General features: G+C 38.8%; 1 long non-coding RNA gene across 2 annotated transcripts; it reads right to left on the bottom strand.

Annotated features, from left to right (window-relative positions):
• Nucleotides 1–252: 252 nt before the first annotated feature.
• Nucleotides 253–17,577, bottom strand: LOC118915519 (uncharacterized). Of its 2 annotated transcripts, XR_005026101.2 has the most exons (4): nt 17,318–17,577; nt 17,004–17,070; nt 11,978–12,094; nt 253–1,746 (listed from the first exon to the last, which is right to left on the bottom strand). It is a non-coding gene; the product is annotated as an uncharacterized LOC118915519 (long non-coding RNA). The 2 variants fall into 2 exon arrangements; XR_008991941.1 differs by having other exon boundaries at nt 17,004–17,577.
• Between the last annotated feature and the right edge of the window lie 2,076 nt (nt 17,578–19,653).

The raw sequence follows: 19,653 nt of genomic DNA, 5'->3' as shown, positions 1-19,653 counted from the left end.
TGAGCTACCTTTTTCTCTCCACAAGGGCCTTTATTCAGGAACAAATTATCCTCATTGACTGAGCAATATTGACTGATTTAGTCTCTGTCTGTCCCACTAGAATGTTAATTCTGTAGGGCAGGGACATTGTTTTATTTGGAACAATACCTGGTGCATGTAGACATTCAATAAATAAATATGAATGGACACAAAAAATTTACTGAAATTGTGAGAAAACAATTTTAGTTTTGCAAAAAAGGAAAACACGTATGGTTAATGATTATGGTTGTATTAAACATGGAGATGAAGACATGTTGGAAGAAAACAAAAATGGTAATAGTCTTCAGGAAGTTGTGATTATGGGGTTTTGTGGGGTTTTTTTGCTAAAATTTCTAAATTCTCTGAAATGTTACATGTTTTTATTAAAAATAAAAAGTTCTATCCCAAGTACAAACACACTGAACTGGACGGTCAGCGACCTGGATACTTGGACTGACTATGCTGTGTAATCTTAGGTTAAGTATCTGAATCTCTCTGTGCCTCTGTCCTCTTCAGGAAATAGAAAGGTTAGGACTTCCTGTCTCCAAAATTCTGAGTCTCCTTTCTTCCAACATAAGCGACTCCCACTCTTCTCCTCTATAGCATCTATTCTTCACTCTGTGCTGGAGGGTAGAATGTTAGTAGACCAATAATCTTTATGATAATTATTTTCTTTAAAGTGATAGGTTCTCTTGTACTGGTAGTGACTGCTTCCGTTTCTGGCAGAGTTGGTGTGACCCGTTCCCCCAATTCCATTGGCTCTGAGTTCCAGGAACACACCAGGCAGCCCTCAGTCCAGCTGGTGGCTGGCAAGGAGAAGCAGCACATTCCATGGCATTAGGCTCCTGCTTTTCTGGTTTGGGTGGGGTGATGGGTTTGCCCTGGACTGGCACTGATGTCTTTGCTTTCATTACATATGATTTTTGCTTCCCTGGAAGCACTAGAGAATCACTGGTAGGGTAAATCACCTTCCACTGCTCATCTCAGGGGGAAATCCTCAGGACTAGAAGGCCATTCTCAAAAACCTCTATATTATAGGCTGTATTTCACTTAAAATAGAGTCATTTTAAGTGCATATGTAATCAATCCATGCTCCATAAGATGAATTAGTTAGGCAGGGTGGTACTTAGAAAATGCTCATCCAGTGAGCAAGTTCTCTTCATGCCATGAAGCAGTGATGTGGGACCCTGTAGACTTTCAGTTTCAAAATGTCTAGTTGTTAAGAAACAATTTCTTTAGTTCATTTGTACCTCTATTTATGACACATACAAGTCCCAATTTCACGATGGAATGAAGGCACACCTTTATGTCAGTATACTGAAGAATTTCCCTGACGTTTTTCAAATGAATGTACAAGTGTTACTGTATCATGATGACTAAGATTACAGAGCTAGTATGTCAGTCTGCTTGTGTAAAATCAGGAAACAGCCCAACTTTTGAGCACAGAGGTTTCTGGACTATTTTATCTTTCTTCATGTACATGGAGATAGAAATGCTGCTTTGGGCTCCATAATCTTAGGGGGCTATGTTTACATAGTAAAATACATCCTACCAAATCAGGAAACTGCATCATGGGAATCCCTACAGTGAGAGTCAGGTCACTGACCGGGAACAGGGAAGTGAGGGGCTGGAGACACGGGGCAGGAGGAGAGACGGAGAAGGTCTGTTTCAGTGACTCGTGGCACATCACTCCCTCCTGTTCCCTCCCTTCACTTCTCTTCTTGCCCCCTTTGAACAGAACATGGAGAAAAGGGCATCAGAAAGAGGCTGGATTCGTAAAAGGCAGCTTTCGAACTTTGCACAAACAGGTAACACGAAGGTACAGCAAAAACCCTTTCACCTGAAATACAAACAAAACCTGTCAACATGACTAAAATAGCTGCACATAATGATGCTCTCTGCAAGTTACCTAGAAGTGTTTTGTTTTTCTTATACTTGAAATAGCTTTTACAATATTATTTTGGTGACTTTCTTTTCCCTCTCCCAATGGGCAATAAAGAAAGTGGATGGTGGGATTAAAGGCAGTTTGAGGGGAGAAGAAGGAGGATATGGCATTGTCTTTTTTTTTTCCCTTAAACATAGAGGTTTAATCAAACTCCCATATGTTGAAATTGCTCCTCATATTACTGGTTTAACATGGACATGGAAACTAGGCACTTTAGACATGCACTTGCATGGTGGGGTCCCCTTTTCAATATTTTATTTTACTTTTTTAGTATAGTGGTACTTAAAATCACTGGTTCACTTAAAAACAACAAAATGTTAAACTCTACTAATGTACAGATAAGCTAAAAAGTTGCGTTTTATGTGTATTTTTGGCCATAGCAGGTACTGTATTTTTCATGCTGGATTAAAAAATAAAAATAAAAAACAAACAAAAAAATAACGGGTGGTATTTTACTGGATTGTGACAGGTTGAGTAATACAGAATTAAGTTGTCATCATTTCATTAAAACTGAGAGGTGATGTAATGCATATATAAGAGTTTTTATGAAGGGTTTTCTTGGGCTTTTAGACAGGTTATTTTTGTTTTTGTTTAGTTTTTTATTTTATTTTATTTTGGAAAGATATGATTGTATTATGTGCAACTCAGTTGCTTACATTATTATTATTATTTTTTTCAAAACATCAAGAAAGCAACTTTATTTCCCTATTATAGAGGTATAGTTTCACTATTTATGCAAGGATTTGGAGAGGTAAAAGGTAAAGGGATCAGGGAACACATTTAAGTAGTCTGTTTCAGTAATTCAACCTTGTACATAAAATTTAAGATTGAATGGCAAGCATGGAAAATAAGAGACAATTCCAAGAAATTCATCATGTTACAATATTGGGAAGGAATTAAATTACATTTTGTTTAACATGATTTAAATATGACTACAAAATTTTTTTTTTTTGTAGATAATTATTTTTTTATTGAAGGGTAGTTGACACACAGTATTACATTACATTAGTTTCAGGTGTACAACATAGTGATTCAACATTTATATACATGACAATTCTAGGTACCAGCTATCACCATACCAAGCTGTTACAATATCTTGACTATATTCATTACATCCCGGTTACTTATTATTTTACCACTGGAAGTGTATCCTTTTTGTGTGTGTGTGTGTGAGGGCATCACTCATATTTATTGATCAAATGGTTGTTAACGACAATAAAATTCTGTATAGGGGAGTCAATGCTCAATGCACAATCATTAATCCACCCCAAGCCTAATTTTCGTCAGTCTCCAATCTTCTGAAGCATAACAAACAAGTTCTTACATGGAGAACAAATTCTTACATACTGAATAAGTTACATAGTGAACAGTACAAGGGCAGTCATCACAGAAACTTTCGGATTTGCTCATGCATTATGAACTATAAACAGTCAGTTCAAATATGAATACTCATTTGATTTTTATACTTGATTTATATGTGGATACCACATTTCTCTCTTTATTATGATTATTTTTAATAAAATGCTGAAGTGGTAGGTAGATACAAGATAAAGGTAGAAAACATAGTTTAGTGTTGTAAGAGAGCAAATGCAGATGATCAGGTGTGTGCCTGTAGACTATGTGTTAATCCAAGCTAGACCAGGGCAATAAAACATCCACGTATGCAGAAGATTTCTCTCAAAACGGGGGGGTGAGGTTCTAAGCCTCACCTCTGTTGATCCCCAATTTCTCACCTGATGAGCCTCCTGCGACTGAGCCTGTCTTAGGTTGTTCCTCCCTTGAGGAATCTTACCCGTCTCTGGCTAACCAGTCATCTTCCAGGGCCATACAGGGAAATGTAAAGTCGGTAAGTGAGAGAGAAGCCTTATTGTTTGAAATGGTTAGCTTTTTATTTCTTTGCATATTTATGCCCTGTAGCTTCCATGCCCAGCATTTGTCCTGAGGTATCTTTACCACTTGGAAGAATTATGATACTCGGTAAATTATGAGGCATGAATTCTATTTAAGGGTTGTAATTAGGAAGGAAGAAGAAAAGCTATAGAAGTAGCAGGCGGAAGAAAACATGGGAAGATTGATTATTTCTTTGACATATCTTCTTGTAGAGTAACTTCAGCATGTATAGGTTTTAAGCTACTACTTAAATTGCACACACACATTAACATAATAGGAGTATAGTTACATAACCAAAGCATACCTGTAATTACCAGCCAACTCCAGTGAAACCAAGAAAACCAGTTAGGCACCTTAGGCATTTGTGAAAACTTATCTATGATATAGTGGATATTGTCCAACTGAACTTGAACAGTCTGAGAGAAATCAGACAAATTAAAACAACCCATTCCTGGGGACTGTTCACATCCCTTATGTTCTTTTAACAGTAAATAGTCTGTAGTTGTAAGATATTGGAGCGCTACAATTTGCACTTCTCCTAATTCTTGATTGAGTTCCAACAGCATAGATCCAGTCAAATTTGTTGTTTCACTGTATGCACAGGCCAGCTTAGATATCTCCTTCCTCATTCCCATGGCAAGTCCAGGAACTGGTGGGATGAGTGCATCTACAGCTGTAGCAGTGCGTGGATCTTTGATGGGGTTTTTTGATGATCATCTTCTGGCATGAGTCTTCCAGAGAGTGCTGATGTTGGAAGTTCTTTTTCATATCGTATCTTAGTTCATTTTTGGGGTAGCCCAATTAGGCTTTGATCCTCTGTATAAACACAAACAGACCCTTTGCCTACACTTTTATATGCCCTTTATACCCTTGTGTAGAACTCATTGGAGGTTACCACACAGGAACTGCCCTTTTTTTTTTTTTGGTATCAATAATCTACACTTACATGATGAATACTATGTTTACTAGGCTCTCCCCTATACAAGGTCCCCCCTATAAACCCCTTTACAGTCACTGTCCATCAGTATAGCAAAATGTTGTAGAATCCCTACTTACCTTCTCTGTGTTGTACAGCCCTCCCCTTTCTCCCACCCCCCATGCATGCTAATCTTAATACCCCCTACTTCTCCCCCACCTTATCCCTCCCTACCCACCCATCCTCCCCAGTCCCTTCCCCTTTGGTACCTGTTAGTCCATTCTTGAGTTCTGTGATTCTGCTGCTGTTTTGTTCCGTCAGTTTTTCCTTTGTTCTTATATTCCACAGATAAGTGAAATCATTTGGTATTTCTCTTTCTCCATTTGGCTTGTTTCACTGAGCATAATACCCTCCAGCTCCATCCATGATGCTGCAAATGGTTGGATTTGCCCTTTTCTTATGGCTGAGTAGTATTCCATTGTGTATATGTACCATATCTTCTTTATCCATTCATCTATCGATGGACATTTAGGTTGCTTCCAATTCTTGGCTATTGTAAATAGCGCTGCGATAAACATAGGGGTACATTGGTCTTTCTCAAACTTGATTGCTGCATTCTTAGGGTAAATTCCTAGGAGTGCAATTCCTGGGTCAAATGGTAGGTCTGTTTTGAGCATTTTGATGTAACCTCCATACTGCTTTCCACAATGGTTGAACTAACTTACATTCCCACCAGCAGTGTAGGAGGGTTCCCCTTTCTCCACAGCCGCACCAACATTTGTTGTTGTTTGTCTTTTGGATGGCAGCCATCCTTACTGGTGTGAGGTGATACCTCATTGTAGTTTTAATTTGCATTTCTCTGATAATTAGCGATGTGGAGCATCTTTTCATGTGTCTGTTGGCCATCTGTATTTCTGTTTTGGAGAACTGTCTGTTCAGTTCCTCTGCCCATTTTTTAATTGGGTTATTTGTTTTTTGTTTGTTGAGGCGTGTGAGCTCTTTATATATTCTGGACGTCAAGCCTTTATCAGATGTGTCATTTTCAAATATATTCTCCCATACTGTAGGGATCCCTTTTGTTCTATTGATGGTGTCTTTTGCTGTACAGAAGCTTTTCAGCTTAATATAGTCCCACTTACTCATTTTTGCTGTTGTTTTCCTTGCCCGGGGAGATATGTTCAAGAAGAGGTCACTCATGTTTATGTCTAAGAGGTTTTTGCCTGTTTTCTTCCAAGAGTTTAATGGTTTCATGACTTACATTCAGGTCTTTGATCCATTTTGAGTTTACTTTTGTATATGGGGTTAGACAATGGTCCAGTTTCATTCTCCTACATGTAGCTGTCCAGTTTTTCCAGCTCCATCTGTTGAAGTGACTGTTATTTCGCCATTGTATGTCCATGCCTCCTTTGTCAAATATTAATTGACCATATATGTCTGGGTTAATGTCTGGATTCTCTAGTCTGTTCCATTGGTCTGTGGCTCTGCTCTTGTGCCAGTACCAAATTGTCTTGATTACTATGGCTTTATAGTAGAGCTTGAAGTTGAGGAGTGAGATCCCCCCTACTTTATTCTTCTTTCTCAGGATTGCTTTGGCTATTCGGGGTCTTTGGTGTTTCCATATGAATTTTTGAATTATTTGTTCCAGTTCGTTGAAGAATGTTGCTGGTAGTTTCATAGGGATTGCATCAAATCTGTATATTGCTTTGGGCAGGATGGCCATTTTGATGATATTAATTCTTCCTAGCCACGAGCATGGGATGAGTTTCCATCTGTTAGTGTCCCCTTTAATTTCTCTTAAGAGTGACTTGTAGTTTTCAGAGTATAAGTCTTTCACTTCTTTGGTTAGGTTTATTCCTAGGTATTTTATTTTTTTTGATGCAATTGTGAATGGAGTTGTTTTCCTGATTTCTCTTTCTGTTGGTTCATTGCTAGTGTATAGGAAAGCCACAGATTTCTGTGTGTTGCTTTTGTATCCTGCAACTTTGCTGTATTCCGATATCAGTTCTAGTAGTTTTGGGGTGGAGTCTTTAGGGTTTTTTATGTACAGTATCATGTCATCTGCAAAAAGTGACAGTGTAACTTCTTCTTTACCAATCTGGATTCCTTGTATTTCTTTGTTTTGTCTGATTGTCATGGCTAGGACCTCCAGTACTATGTTAAATAACAGTGGAGAGAGTGGGCATCCCTGTCTACTTCCCGATCTCAGAGGAAATGCTTTCAGCTTCTCGCTGTTCAAAATAATGTTGGCTGTGGGTTTATCATATATGGCCTTTATTATGTTGAGGTACTTGCCCTCTATTCCCATTTTGCTGAGAGTTTTTATCATGAATGGATGTTGAACTTTGTCATATGCTTTTTCAGCATCTATGGAGATGATCATGTGGATTTTGTCTTTCTTTTTGTTGATGTGGTGGATGATGTTGATGGACTTTCGAATGTTGTACCATCCTTGCATCCCTGGGATGAATCCCACTTGGTCATGGTGTATGATCCTTTTGATGTATTTTTGAATTCGGTTTGCTAATATTTTGTTGAGTATTTTTGCATCTACGTTCATCAGGGATATTGGTCTGTAGTTTTCTTTTTTGGTGGGGTCTTTGCCTGGTTTTGGTATTAGGGTGATGTTAGCTTCATAGAGTGAGTTTGGGAGTATCTCCTCCTCCTCTATTCTTTGGAAAACTCTAAGGAGAATGGGTATTATGTCTTCCCTGTATGTCTGATAAAATTCCGAGGTAAATCCATCTGGCCTGGGGGTTTTGTTCTTTGGTATTTTTTTGATTATCGCTTCAATTTCGTTGCTGGTAATTGGTCTGTTTAGGTTTTCTGTTTCTTTCTGGGTCAATCGTGGAAGGTTGTATTTTTCTAGGAAGTTGTCCATTTCTCCTAGGTTTCCCAGCTTGTTAGCATATAGGTTTTCATAGTATTCTCTAATAATTCTTTGTATTTCTGTGGGGTCCGTCGTGATTTTTCCTTTCTCGTTTCTGATACTGTTCATTTGTGTTGACTCTGTTTTCTTCTTAATAAGTCTGGCTAGAGGCTTATCTATTTTGTTTATTTTCTCGAAGAACCAGTCTTGGTTTCATTGATTTTTGCTATTGTTTTATTCTTCTCAATTTTATTTATTTCTTCTCTGATCTTTATTATGTCCCTCCTTCTGCTGACCTTAGGCCTCATTTGTTCTTCTTTTTCCAATTTCGATAATTGTGACATTAGATCATTCATTTGGGATTGTTCTTCCTTTTTTAAATATGCTTGGATTGGTATATACTTTCCTCTTAAGACTGCTTTTGCTGCGTCCCACAGAAGTTGGGGCTTCGTGTTGTGGTTGTCGTTTGTTTCCATATATTGCTGGATCTCCATTTTGATTTGGTCATTGATCCATTGATTATTTAGGAGCGTGTTGTTAAGCCTCCATGTGTTTGTGAGCCTCTTTGCTTTCTTTGTACAGTTTATTTCTAGTTTTATGCCTTTGTGGTCTGAAAAGTTGGTTGGTAGGATTTCAATCTTTTGGAATTTTCTGAGGCTCTTTTTGTGGCCTAGTATGTGGTCTATTCTGGAGAATGTTCCATGTGCACTTGAGAAGAATGTATATCCTGTTGCTTTTGGATGTAGAGTTCTGTAGATGTCTATTAGGTCCATCTGCTCTACTGTGTTGTTCAGTGCTTCCGTGTCCTTACTTATTTTCTGTCCGGTGGATCTATCCTTTGGGGTGAGTGGTGTGTTGAAGTCTCCTAGAATGAATGCATTGCAGTCTATTTCCCCCTTTAGTTCTGTTAGTATTTGTTTCACATATGCTGGTGCTCCTTTGTTGGGTGCATATATATTTAGAATGGTTATATCCTCTTGTTGGACTGAGCCCTTTATCATTATGTAGTGTCCTTCTTTATCTCTTGTTACCTTCTTTGTTTTGAAGTCTATTTTGTCTGATATTAGTACTGCAACCCCTGCTTTCTTCTCGCTGTTGTTTCCCTGAAATATGTTTTTCCATCCCTTGACTTTTAGTCTGTACATGTCTTTGGGTTTGAGGTGAGTTTCTTGTAAGCAGCATATAGATGGATCTTGCTTTTTTCATCCATTCTATTACTCTGTGTCTCTTGATTGGTGCATTCAGTCCACTAACATTTAGGGTGACTATTGAAAGATATGTACTCATTGCCATTGCAGGCTTTAAATTCGTGGTTACCAAAGGTTCAAGTTTAGCCTCTTTAGTATCTTACTGCCTAAGTTAGCTCGCTTATTGTGCTGTTATATACACTGTCTGAAGATTCTTTTCTTCTCTCCCTTCTCATTCCTCCTCCTCCATTCTTCATATGTTGGGTGTTTTGTTCTGTGCTCTTTCTAGGAGTACTCCCATCTAGAGCAGTCCCTGTAAGATGTTCTGTAGAGGTGGTTTGTGGGAAGCAAATTCCCTCAGCTTTTGTTTGTCTGGGAATTGTTTAATCCCACCGTCATATTTGAATGATAGTCGTGCTGGATACAGTACCCTTGGTTCAAGTCCCTTCTGTTTCATTGCATTAAATATATCATGCCATTCTCTTCTGGCCTGTAGGGTTTCTGTCGTGAAGTCTGATGTTAGCCTGATGGGTTTTCCTTTATAGGTGACCTTTTTCTCTCTAGCTGCGTTTAAAACTCTTTCCTTGTCCTTGATCTTTGCCATTTTAATTATTATGTGTCTTGGTGTTGTCCTCCTTGGATCCTTTCTGTTGGGGGTTCTGTGTATTTCCGTGGTCTGTTCGATTACTTCCTCCCCCAGTTTGGGGAAGTTTTCAGCAATTATTTCTTCTAAGATACTTTCCATCTCTTTTCCTCTCTCTTCTTCTTCTGGAACCCCTATAATACAGATATTGTTCCTTTTGGATTGGTCACACAGTTCTCTTAATATTGTTTCATTCCTGGAGATCCTTTTTTCTCTCTCTATGTCAGCTTGTATGCGTTCCTGTTCTCTGGTTTCAGTTCCATCAATGGCCTCTTGCATCCTGTCCATTCTGCTTATAAACCCTTCCAGAGTTTGTTTCATTTCTGCGATCTCCTTTCTGGCATCTGTGATCTCCCTCTGGACTTCATCCCATTTCTCTTGCGTATTTCTCTGCATCTCTGTCAGCATGTTTATGATTCTTATTTTGAATTCTTTTTCAGGAAGACTGGTTAGGTCTGTCTCCTTCTCTGGTGTTGTCTCTGTGATCTTTGTCTGCCTGTAGCTTTGCCTTTTCATGGTGATAGGAATAGTCTGCAGAGCTGGGACGAGTGACGGCTGGAAGAACTTCCCTTCTTGTTGGTTTGTGGCCCTCCTCTCCTGGGAGAACAGCGCCCTCTAGTGGCTTGTGCTGCGCAGCTGCGCGCAGACAGGGTTTCTGCTTCCTGCCCGGCTGCTATGGAGTTAATCTCCGCTGTTGCTGTGGGCGTGGCCTGGCTCGGGCAGCTGCTCCAAAATGGTGGAGTCGCGTTGGGAGCAGGAAAGGCTGGGAGGCTATTTATCTCCGTAAGGGGCCTCCCTGCTCCCTGCAGCCCAGGGATTAGGGTGCCCAGAGATCCCGGATTCCCTACCTCTGGATTAGGTGACCCGCCCTGCCCCTTTAAGACTTCCAAAAAGCACCTGCCAGAACAAAACAATGACCACAAAAAAAAAAAAAAAAAAAGAATTTAAATTAAAAAAAAGTGGCCACTCGTTTTTCTTTATTCTCTGGTGCCAGCCTCAGGCATCTGCTCACCATTCTTGCTGCCCTGTTTCCCTAGTATTGGGGGCCCTATCCATTTAAGACTTCCAAAAAGCGCTCGCCAGAACAAAACAGCAAAAAAAAAAAAAAAAAAAAAATGGTCGCGCGCTTTTCTTGTGTCATCCGGCACCAGGGCACCGGTGCCCGCTCACTGTTCTTGCTGCCCTGTTTCCCTAGTATTGGGGGCCCTATCCATTTAAGACTTCCAAAAAGCGCTCGCCAAAACAAAAAAAGCAAAAAAGCAAACAAACAAACAAAAAAATGGTCACGCGCTTTTCTTATGTCCTTCGACACCCGGCCTCCAGTGCCCGCTCACTGTTCTTGCTGCCCTGTTTTCCTAGTATTGAGGGCCCTGCACTCTGGCCCGGATGGCTGGGGCTGGGTGTTCGGCAGTCCTGGGCTCCGTCTCCCTCCCCCTCTGCCTATTCTTCTCCCGCCGGGAGCTGGGGGGAGGGGCGCTCGGCTCCCGCCGGGCCGGGGCTTGTATCTTACCCCCTTCGCGAGGCGCTGGGTTCTCTCAGGTGCGGATGTGGTCTGGATATTGTCCTGTGTCCTCTGGTCTTTATTCTAGGAAGGGTTGTCTTTGTTATATTTTCATAGATATATGTGATTTTGGGAGGAGATTTCCGCTGCTCTACTCACGCCGCCATCTTCCGCCCCCCAGCCCCTCAGTTGCTTACATTATTAACTACAAAATATTTTTGGGTTCCTGGAAAAAATAAAGAAAAACGACTAATAAATGTATTTGGCTGCTAAGCAAAAAAAAAAGATGATATTGAGACATCTGTGATTATAAGAATCATTTTTAGGATTAAATGAGCTAACATACATAAAATGCTTTTAAAGCAGTTCCTGGCATGCAGTAAGTGCTTAATAAAAGTTTGTTTTGTTTTATTTACTTATTATCAGTATTATTATTATTATTATTATTATTACATTCAAATAAATTTGTGGCCCTTTTTTCCTCTACAAGGGAAGAATGTTGTTGAGGGTAATGATTCTCCCCAACCCGCAGTCATTATAGAAAAATTAGAATATGCAGAATAAACAAAAAGATTTAATGTACCCTTAGTCTAACCTAGGGTTTTATGATGGATATTCTTCAATATTTCATACAGAGAAAAGTACTTGTAAATGTCATCATCAACACACAGCATATATTGAGTACTTACTATGTGTAACATCTGGGCTAAGAACTGAGATAAAAATTAATGTGTACACATTCCTTGACTTTAAGGATCTTACATTCTACTTGTGGAGACAGGACTCCTGAAGACAGCAAAACAATCTGTAACTGCAGAAAATCATCCATAAGAAGAGTTGTCCTCTCTGAGACAGACCCAGAACAAAACTATCTTTCCACAGCAGCAAATGGGTCCAGAGCCTCTAAGAGGAGGAGGAGGGCAGACAGCAGAGAACATACACTCTGAATTTCTTTTCTTGTAAAGGTAGAAAGGAAGGAATGTCTCCACTCATGGCAAGAGCTTTGCTCACCAACACTGTGAGTGCTCCGTCTACCCGCCTCTGCTCCTCAGGCAGCCACCGGGTCTGGGTGGTATGCTGGACCTTTCACTGGCCAATGGGTGTTTGACGCCAAAGGATAATTGGTTCCTGGGGGAAATGCGGCCAGCACAGCTGAGAAATGCTTCCAGCTCAGCCCCGGCTCCTTTTCAAATGCTAGCAGTTGGAGGGATTTTGCTAGCCAAGTGGAAAGCACCTGCAACTCAATCTAAACCCAGGTCTAAACTTACTAGACTAAGAGCATTCTCCTGTCCCCAGAAATCTTAAGCTTGACTGAAGAATTCTAGAAGTTGGCCAAGTCCCAATAAGCTGAACTGCTGTCAAGTTAGTTTATTCTCCATGACACCCTGTGTGCTTAATATGGCAAAAGCCGTCCCCTTCAAGTGCCATCACAAGCCCCTTTACCTCCTTGTAAAGAGCAAAGAACGAAGGAGGCCTGAGTTTTCCAGCTCATTCTCAGATCAGAAAAGGGCTCATTAGGCACCAAAACTTCATTCCCTTGCTTATTTACAGGAAAACTGAGTTAGATGGACCTAGAAACATCAGCTGTGCTAAGGCTGGTGTTTTGCAATCCTCCGAGAGGCGACGATGTTCACCCCCAACATTAATGGGAAATAATTGAACAAGGGAGCAAGATGGGGAAACTGGGCTGTATCTAGGCTCTGGTAAGCCAGTTCCTGTGCCATTAAGTCTGAAATGTAGAAAGTCCCATCCTTATGAACAGATTATGTTCCTAAAGTCTATCTATTTGAGAAATTTGGAACTATCAGTACAGTTGACCCTTGAACAACACGGGTTTGAACTGCATGGGTCCACTTATATGTGTTTTTTACAATAAATACATTGTAAAAGTTTTTGGAGATTTGTGGCAATTTGAAAAAACTTGTAAATGAACTGCATAGCCTAGAAATGCCAAAAAAAAAAAAGACAAAGTTAGGTATGTCATGAATGCATAAAATATATACATACTAGTCTATCATCTCCTACCACAAAGTCAACAGTGGACTATTGGTAGTTAAGGTTTTGGGGAGTCCAAAGTTATATGGGATTTTCAACTGCATGAGGAGGTCAGTGACTCCAAATCCCTTTTTGTTCAAGGGTCACCTGAATACTCCACACCCTGTTCCAAAACAATCCCCTCCTTGTGTTTTATTATTTAAAAATTTTTGATATTAGTTTAGTTTTAGGGAGCTCCCTGATTGTATTAAGATTTAAAATTTATTTGCTAATACATGTATATAGGTACCAAGTGCTACTTACAAGGCTTATACCAAAACAGCAATACCCTCTCCTATAAGAGTCCTCATGTAGATCCCCATGCCCCCCAAAAAACCACTTTATACTATTTTAGCTGTTTCTTCTACAATTAACCTCCAGATTTCTAAGTAGCTATGTACTGCAGCTATTGATGTTTTAAGGCTTAGGTATTTTCTATTACCTTCCTACTAGGGAAACTGAGGAGTTAGCACCCTGATCAAGCCCTCTTCTTTCTCCACATTTACATACATAAACACACACTTGCCATGTCCAATTTTCACAATAGAGATATTTTGTAATTTTTGCTAGAGAAAAATTCAGCGTATATTTTATTATGACTGTATAATTGTTCACAGCCACACCACACAGTATACTAAGAAGAAATGACTTTCTTACCTTTGGACTCTTCTGGAGTTTTAATAATTGTTTCTCTCTTTTTTCCTTTTCATTTGCTTGTTTTCTTTGAACCTCTTAGCAATTTTTTCATCTTTAATGTCCCAGTTACTCTCTATCTTCAGGACAAGACTGATTTGCAAAAGTAGTAATAATTTTCAACTTTCTTCCAACTTTTAGGACTCTCACTGTGTACTTGGTGAGGTACAATTCTTGAAAAAAGTAACTGGCTAATCAAAGAAAGTCTAAGTTTGTAAAAGAAACTTCCTTGACAGAATAGTAAAAGGCTCCTTATTCCCTTTCCTGCTCACTGGCAAAATTCTTCTACTGATTTCCTTCTACTCAAAAGAAACTTCTTACTTTTCAAAATAAAACTGGAAACTTCTGAAAGCACGAAGAAAAGTGATCCAAAGGAAATTTATGTTGAGTATAAAAGGCATACTGTGTCAGGAAAACACTGATTGTATAAAAAGAATTATTAAAATACTTGAAAATGTAGAAAATACCTGACTGCATGCCTCATACATCATAGCCTCAGTTCTCATTTCTATAAGCCATCTGTGTGCTGGTGGTGTTTCACTGCCTGGGTTATATAACAACAAATTGCTGTGATTAGATAATATTTAAACAAAAGCATGAGGCACTGGGGTACTCCCTCAGAAATTCTCAAACCTCTCCACCACTGAATTCAGAGGAAATAAAGTTAAGACCAGGAACTGGGCAAGGTTAAGGCCAATCTTCAAAGGGAAATTCCCCTTTTCATTTGTCGTCATGGTAGTATAACTTTTCTATTTGTTTTATTCATTGTGCCCTACAATATTTAGATAAAGCCAGTTAATCCAACTCATTAAATAAGCACAGATTGATTTTAAAGAGGTTACAAGGAACCATATATTTACTCAGTTCCAAGATTAGCCAAGATGTAATAAACAACGTATGCTAATGAGACCCACACATCTTTTTCAGTTTGCTGCCTCCTGATGTGTGCTATTATTGGCCATAATGTTACAAAATCTGATAGCAAGATAAAGTGGACCCTTTTAAAATCACAACCTCATATTCTAGATGTGTAAATGAGGACTATCCTCTTCAAAGTAGTTGCCTTGAAAGACTGTATTCTAGTTGTGTAATGTCATGATTAATTAGAGCAGTTTCAGAAACTATAACTTGAATTATCTTCAACACCTGGGTAGCGATGCCAGCTAAAATAGAGTTGACCAATTAAATTCTGAATTTACTATAAACATGGAACATACTTATACTAAAAAAGTATCTGAAGATACTATGTATCTGAAATTCAAATTTAACTGGGCATCCTGCATTTTTATCTGTTAACTCTGGCAACCTTTCTCCCAGGCACTTCTATGTAAACAACTTAACTGATGACAGTTTTCCGTGTAAGGGGGTAGTGATTTTAGACACAGTCTAAAAGTCTTTCAGAGCGAAGTCTGATGTCAAAAAAAGTAATGCTACTTTTGGTTAAAAATAACATTAGAAAGTAAGCAGACAGGTTTTCTGATGTGCCTTGTAAACTCTCTCATAGAAGGGCTTAGAATATTTTCCAAAATGGTTTTAACCAGTGACAGGCCTTGAAAGAGTATTTAGCTCTCCAAAATCAGTGAAAAAGCTAGCCAGATTTTAAGTAGCCTTCTATTTGTGTATACTATCAAATGTTAGTACCAGATTAAATATTTGTATTCCCCATTAGTGAACATCTTAAATATTTGGTTCTGTAAGTCCTGACTTGGTTTTATCATTCACGTATCACTTGCAAAGTCTTTTATTGTTCTTTGGGAAGAACAGTACGAAAAAAAGAACATTTGTTCAGAAAAAATCAAATGAGTAACTCCCTGGTGAATTAACTTTCTCCATGAAAAATTTCCATCATTTTTGATACTTTCTTGTCACTACCAGTAGATAGTAAACCTTAGATACTGAGTCATGCTCACTTTTATTTGCCAAAGTTCTTGGCACTGTGTCTTCCTGTGGTAAGCTTCTCCATAAAGTATGGTGTATTGCAGGTACTCTCTCATCTTATTGTTATTACTGTTGTTGCTTTTATTTTTGTAACAGCACCATAATATTGTCATGGTGGGAATTATTGCCAACTTTTTTGCAGATGGGGTTACTGTGGTTCAGAATGAATGAATGATTTGCTACTAAAAACCATTAGACAAAAGCCCATTGTATTAAATGGGGGTCTTTTTTCTTTAAGACCAATCTGTCAAAAAGTTAAGTAAACAACATCTTTAATTTTCTTCCCAATTTTTGGGTTAAAAGAAATAACCTTCCAAAAAGTAAGTAAGGTGAAAACAATATTTTACTGAAATGTAACATCCCAAGACAAATTTGTTGGCTATTGGACTCTAAGCAGAAAAAAAATCTCAAGGATCTTTCAAAGGTAACTGAAATGTCAACCTGAACTGATGTTTACTATTGAGAAGTTACCTGAATGTATGGTCCCTAAAATATCACAGATATGATAAAATATCACTAGAATTAAGTTTGCAAAGGTTTCTTAAATAGGACACAAAAACTACTAAACACAAAAGGAAAAAAATTGATAAATTATGTTAAAATTGAGAATTTTGTTCATCAAAAGACATGATTAGGGATGAAAAACCAACTATAAATTTGGAGAAGATACTTGAAATAATTATATAGACAAATGACTCATATCCAGAATATATAAAGAACTTCTACAAATCAATAAGAAAAACACAATAGAATAGTGGCTAGAAGACTTAACTTTAAATAAAAAGTTATATTTAAAATATATAGTTATAATATAATTTAAATATTTTGCATAGTATATATATTACATTATATACATATAATATATGATAGAATGAACATGTTATTTTCCCTGTGGTTTATAAATTCCATCTTCATCTCCACCTTACCACCAGTTCACATTTCACCCTTTTGAAGTTATGGGAAGGAACAGAGGCAAAAGATTTCTGTATCAACAGTTGAGTGGTTTAGGGCAAGGGACTTTGTGTCATTCAAACACAGGAATAAAAAATAAAGCCCTGTTGGTTCATGACTAATATAGCATATCTAGTCACCTTAATGCTGGCACACATTTCCCAATTCACAGACAATTGCAGCTTATGAATAGGCAATGCTCCAAAAGCTCATTTGTAGGCATTCATTAAACGGTGACTGCTATTATTATCAGGGGCACATGTGACCTATGATAAATATGAAACAATTCCAAAGATATAATCATTAGCAGTTTCCTCTGTCACACAGAAAGCATGTGTACGTTCTGGAAGGGCTGAATTAATGCCATGGAGACCTTGGCACCAGCTTCTATGTGCTGAGACTCATCAACAGTGTGACTTACCTGAAGTCCCAGTATCTCTATGGAAGCCTGTGCTTTGAGTTCTATCTCTTCTCCAAATATTGGAAATCTAGGAAGACCAGAAGCTGAAGAAATAGTGGCAGCAGGGGGATAAGAGGAAGAACAAAGCACTGCAAAAAGCCAGGGTCTCCATTCCCATCATAGTCCCAGTGAATGCTACTTTTGGGGCAGATGCCAAGTCCCCACACAGTTAAAAATATGTGAAAAGTTAGAGTGAGATCACATTTTGGAAACCTATGATGAGCCTCTGCTGTTTTACCTGCCCAGCATCACTTCCTCACTCTTAGTAATGGTACTTCATTTTTCATGGGCATCTATTCTCCCATGCTCTCAGTCCATGCAGCTCAGGTGAGCTGACCACAACACACGAGGGGCTTACAAATAAGGAAGTTGGGCGTAACGAATCAGAGCCACAGCGATTGGTTCATGGATGTCCCCAAATGGATCACTGAGAGTCAGCCCTGGGACTTTTGCTAGAATAATTATGAGAGGCATCCACAGTGGGGCTTATGAAATGGTAGGATATAGAGCCAGCCTGAAAATTAAACTCTCCTGGGACAGGGATGAAGCAATATTTGAATAGCAAATCCCAGTGCTGTACTGAAACTACTGCTAGTAATCAATGAATGCCCTAGGTGCTTTGACATTCTTCTCACTTGGGGTAGTTTCCAAGGTCCTTTGGATCCCCAAAAAGACTGAGGATGGGCTTCATCTTACCTGTTGTTAAGGAGCTTGACCTTACTCTCCCTGGATCTAATTCCTATTTGCGAAAGTCTTCTTCAATATATTTTTCCAGGTGGCCAGCTATATGCTTATACTTAAGAGTTCCTGATAACCTGCCTTGATATGCCAGTGTTCAGAGACTGTGTGTCCAGATCTCACTTAACATAACAAAGTGTCACTATTTAAGAAAGAATGTTCTGACAGAACTCCCCAAAATGAAACGGGATGTCTCATAAAGTTCCATATCATTGGAGAGTTTCTGTATCACTAACACTCAGCAAGCCCAAGTAAATTGTCCAAGATCACACAGCTGGTAAGTCGCAAAGCCAAATAATAACCAAATCTGTCTGATTCCAAAGGCCATGTTCCTTCCACCATGCCAAGCTATATTGCTTTCCTAGTCTCACTAGTATAGATAGATCTGCAATGGTGTCTTGGCTTTCCTCTGCCTCTCACTTCCCTTCAGTGATCGGAGGTATGCACTTTTAAGATGGCACCTAGTTTGTGACCACAGAACAATGTATAAACTAAATTACACACAGAAGGATTCATCTAACGTCATGACTAATTCAAAGCATAATTTCACAGAATCCTAGATTCTTCAATGGTAAAATGGGTGTAGTAAAGAAACTGACTCCATGTTTTTATGTTTGATTGCTGATAGCTTTTAAGCCTCACCCCCCTCTTCTGCAGTCCTACATCTGAGAAAACTGACAAGAAAGCCCAGGTGCTCCCTCCTTTGTACTGATGGGAAGGTCCAGCCATGTGTGGGAACACCTGGCCCCCCCAGTCACCAAAAATAACCCTAAGTCAGCCTCATTTCCTTGCTCTCTCTCAAGACATGTTTTTTTTATCTTCTTGGAGGCTACCCTGCTCTCCCCAGAAGGCCTTATCAAGTTAGTAATAAACCTTAGCTTACCCTCTTGGTATATCTGTGACATCATCAGTCTCGATATCCAAATCAAATTTTGGGTCACAACAATAGGAATAATACTAACTACCTTCAAGGATTATTGGGAGAAGTAGAGATAATACAATTAATTACAGTGCTTTACAATTACGTAGTAGGTGCTCACAAAATTGAGGTATCATAACCAACTTAGAACAATGTCTAGAAAATAGCAAGTGCTTTCTAAGTGCTTGATAAATAAGATAAAAGAGCACTTACTATTATTTCGGCTAGTGCGTAATCAATGTAATTTTTGCACACGAGAGTAAATCCATAATTGATATCTAAAACTGCATCTAGAAAGCATTTGCTTAACATATGATATACTCCCAATCCATTTAAAAGCCCATTTAAGAAAAATAAAATTTCTGATTTCTAAAGGTTGTATTTATGAGTTCAGGTGTAGGTATATATTGATAAGAATGTGGATTTAGTTCCTCATGGTAATAAACTGGAGAGTATGTAGGGTGGCTAGCATCACCAGCACAGGTAGACTTTTAATCTGTTCAGGAATGGAGATCTCCCATCGAGAATCTGATGATGGTAAAACAGTGGGGTTGTAATAAGGATCTACTCACCCCACCTAAAGAAGAATTCAGTGACAGAGACTCATACACACACACCTAATAAAAATGTACACCCAATGGATCTTAAGAGGAGAAGGGATCTAATGGTATATTTTTAAAGTCCCCAAGATTTCCAGAGGTAACAGAACTGAGGGCAGCCTGAGAACACTTGACAAAGACCACCGGTGGCAGTTTGGGTATATTTCTAAATTGTAATCTCTTTCATGGAAGTTAAGTATGCACTTAATGCAACTGTACTATAAGCATGTGGTTGCAGGTAATCTGCAATCCTTTATCAAGTGAATGTCTGCAACCCCTGCCTTGAGTATCTGCAGAGAGATGAGAGACATGAGTTGCATCAGGGAGAACTACCTGGAACCATGTGGAGAATGTG

This window comes from Manis pentadactyla, chromosome 10 (genome assembly GCF_030020395.1).
Source record: "Manis pentadactyla isolate mManPen7 chromosome 10, mManPen7.hap1, whole genome shotgun sequence".
In the NCBI taxonomy this organism is placed as follows: domain Eukaryota; kingdom Metazoa; phylum Chordata; class Mammalia; order Pholidota; family Manidae; genus Manis; species Manis pentadactyla.
This window is presented reverse-complemented; position numbering and strand designations above follow the sequence as displayed.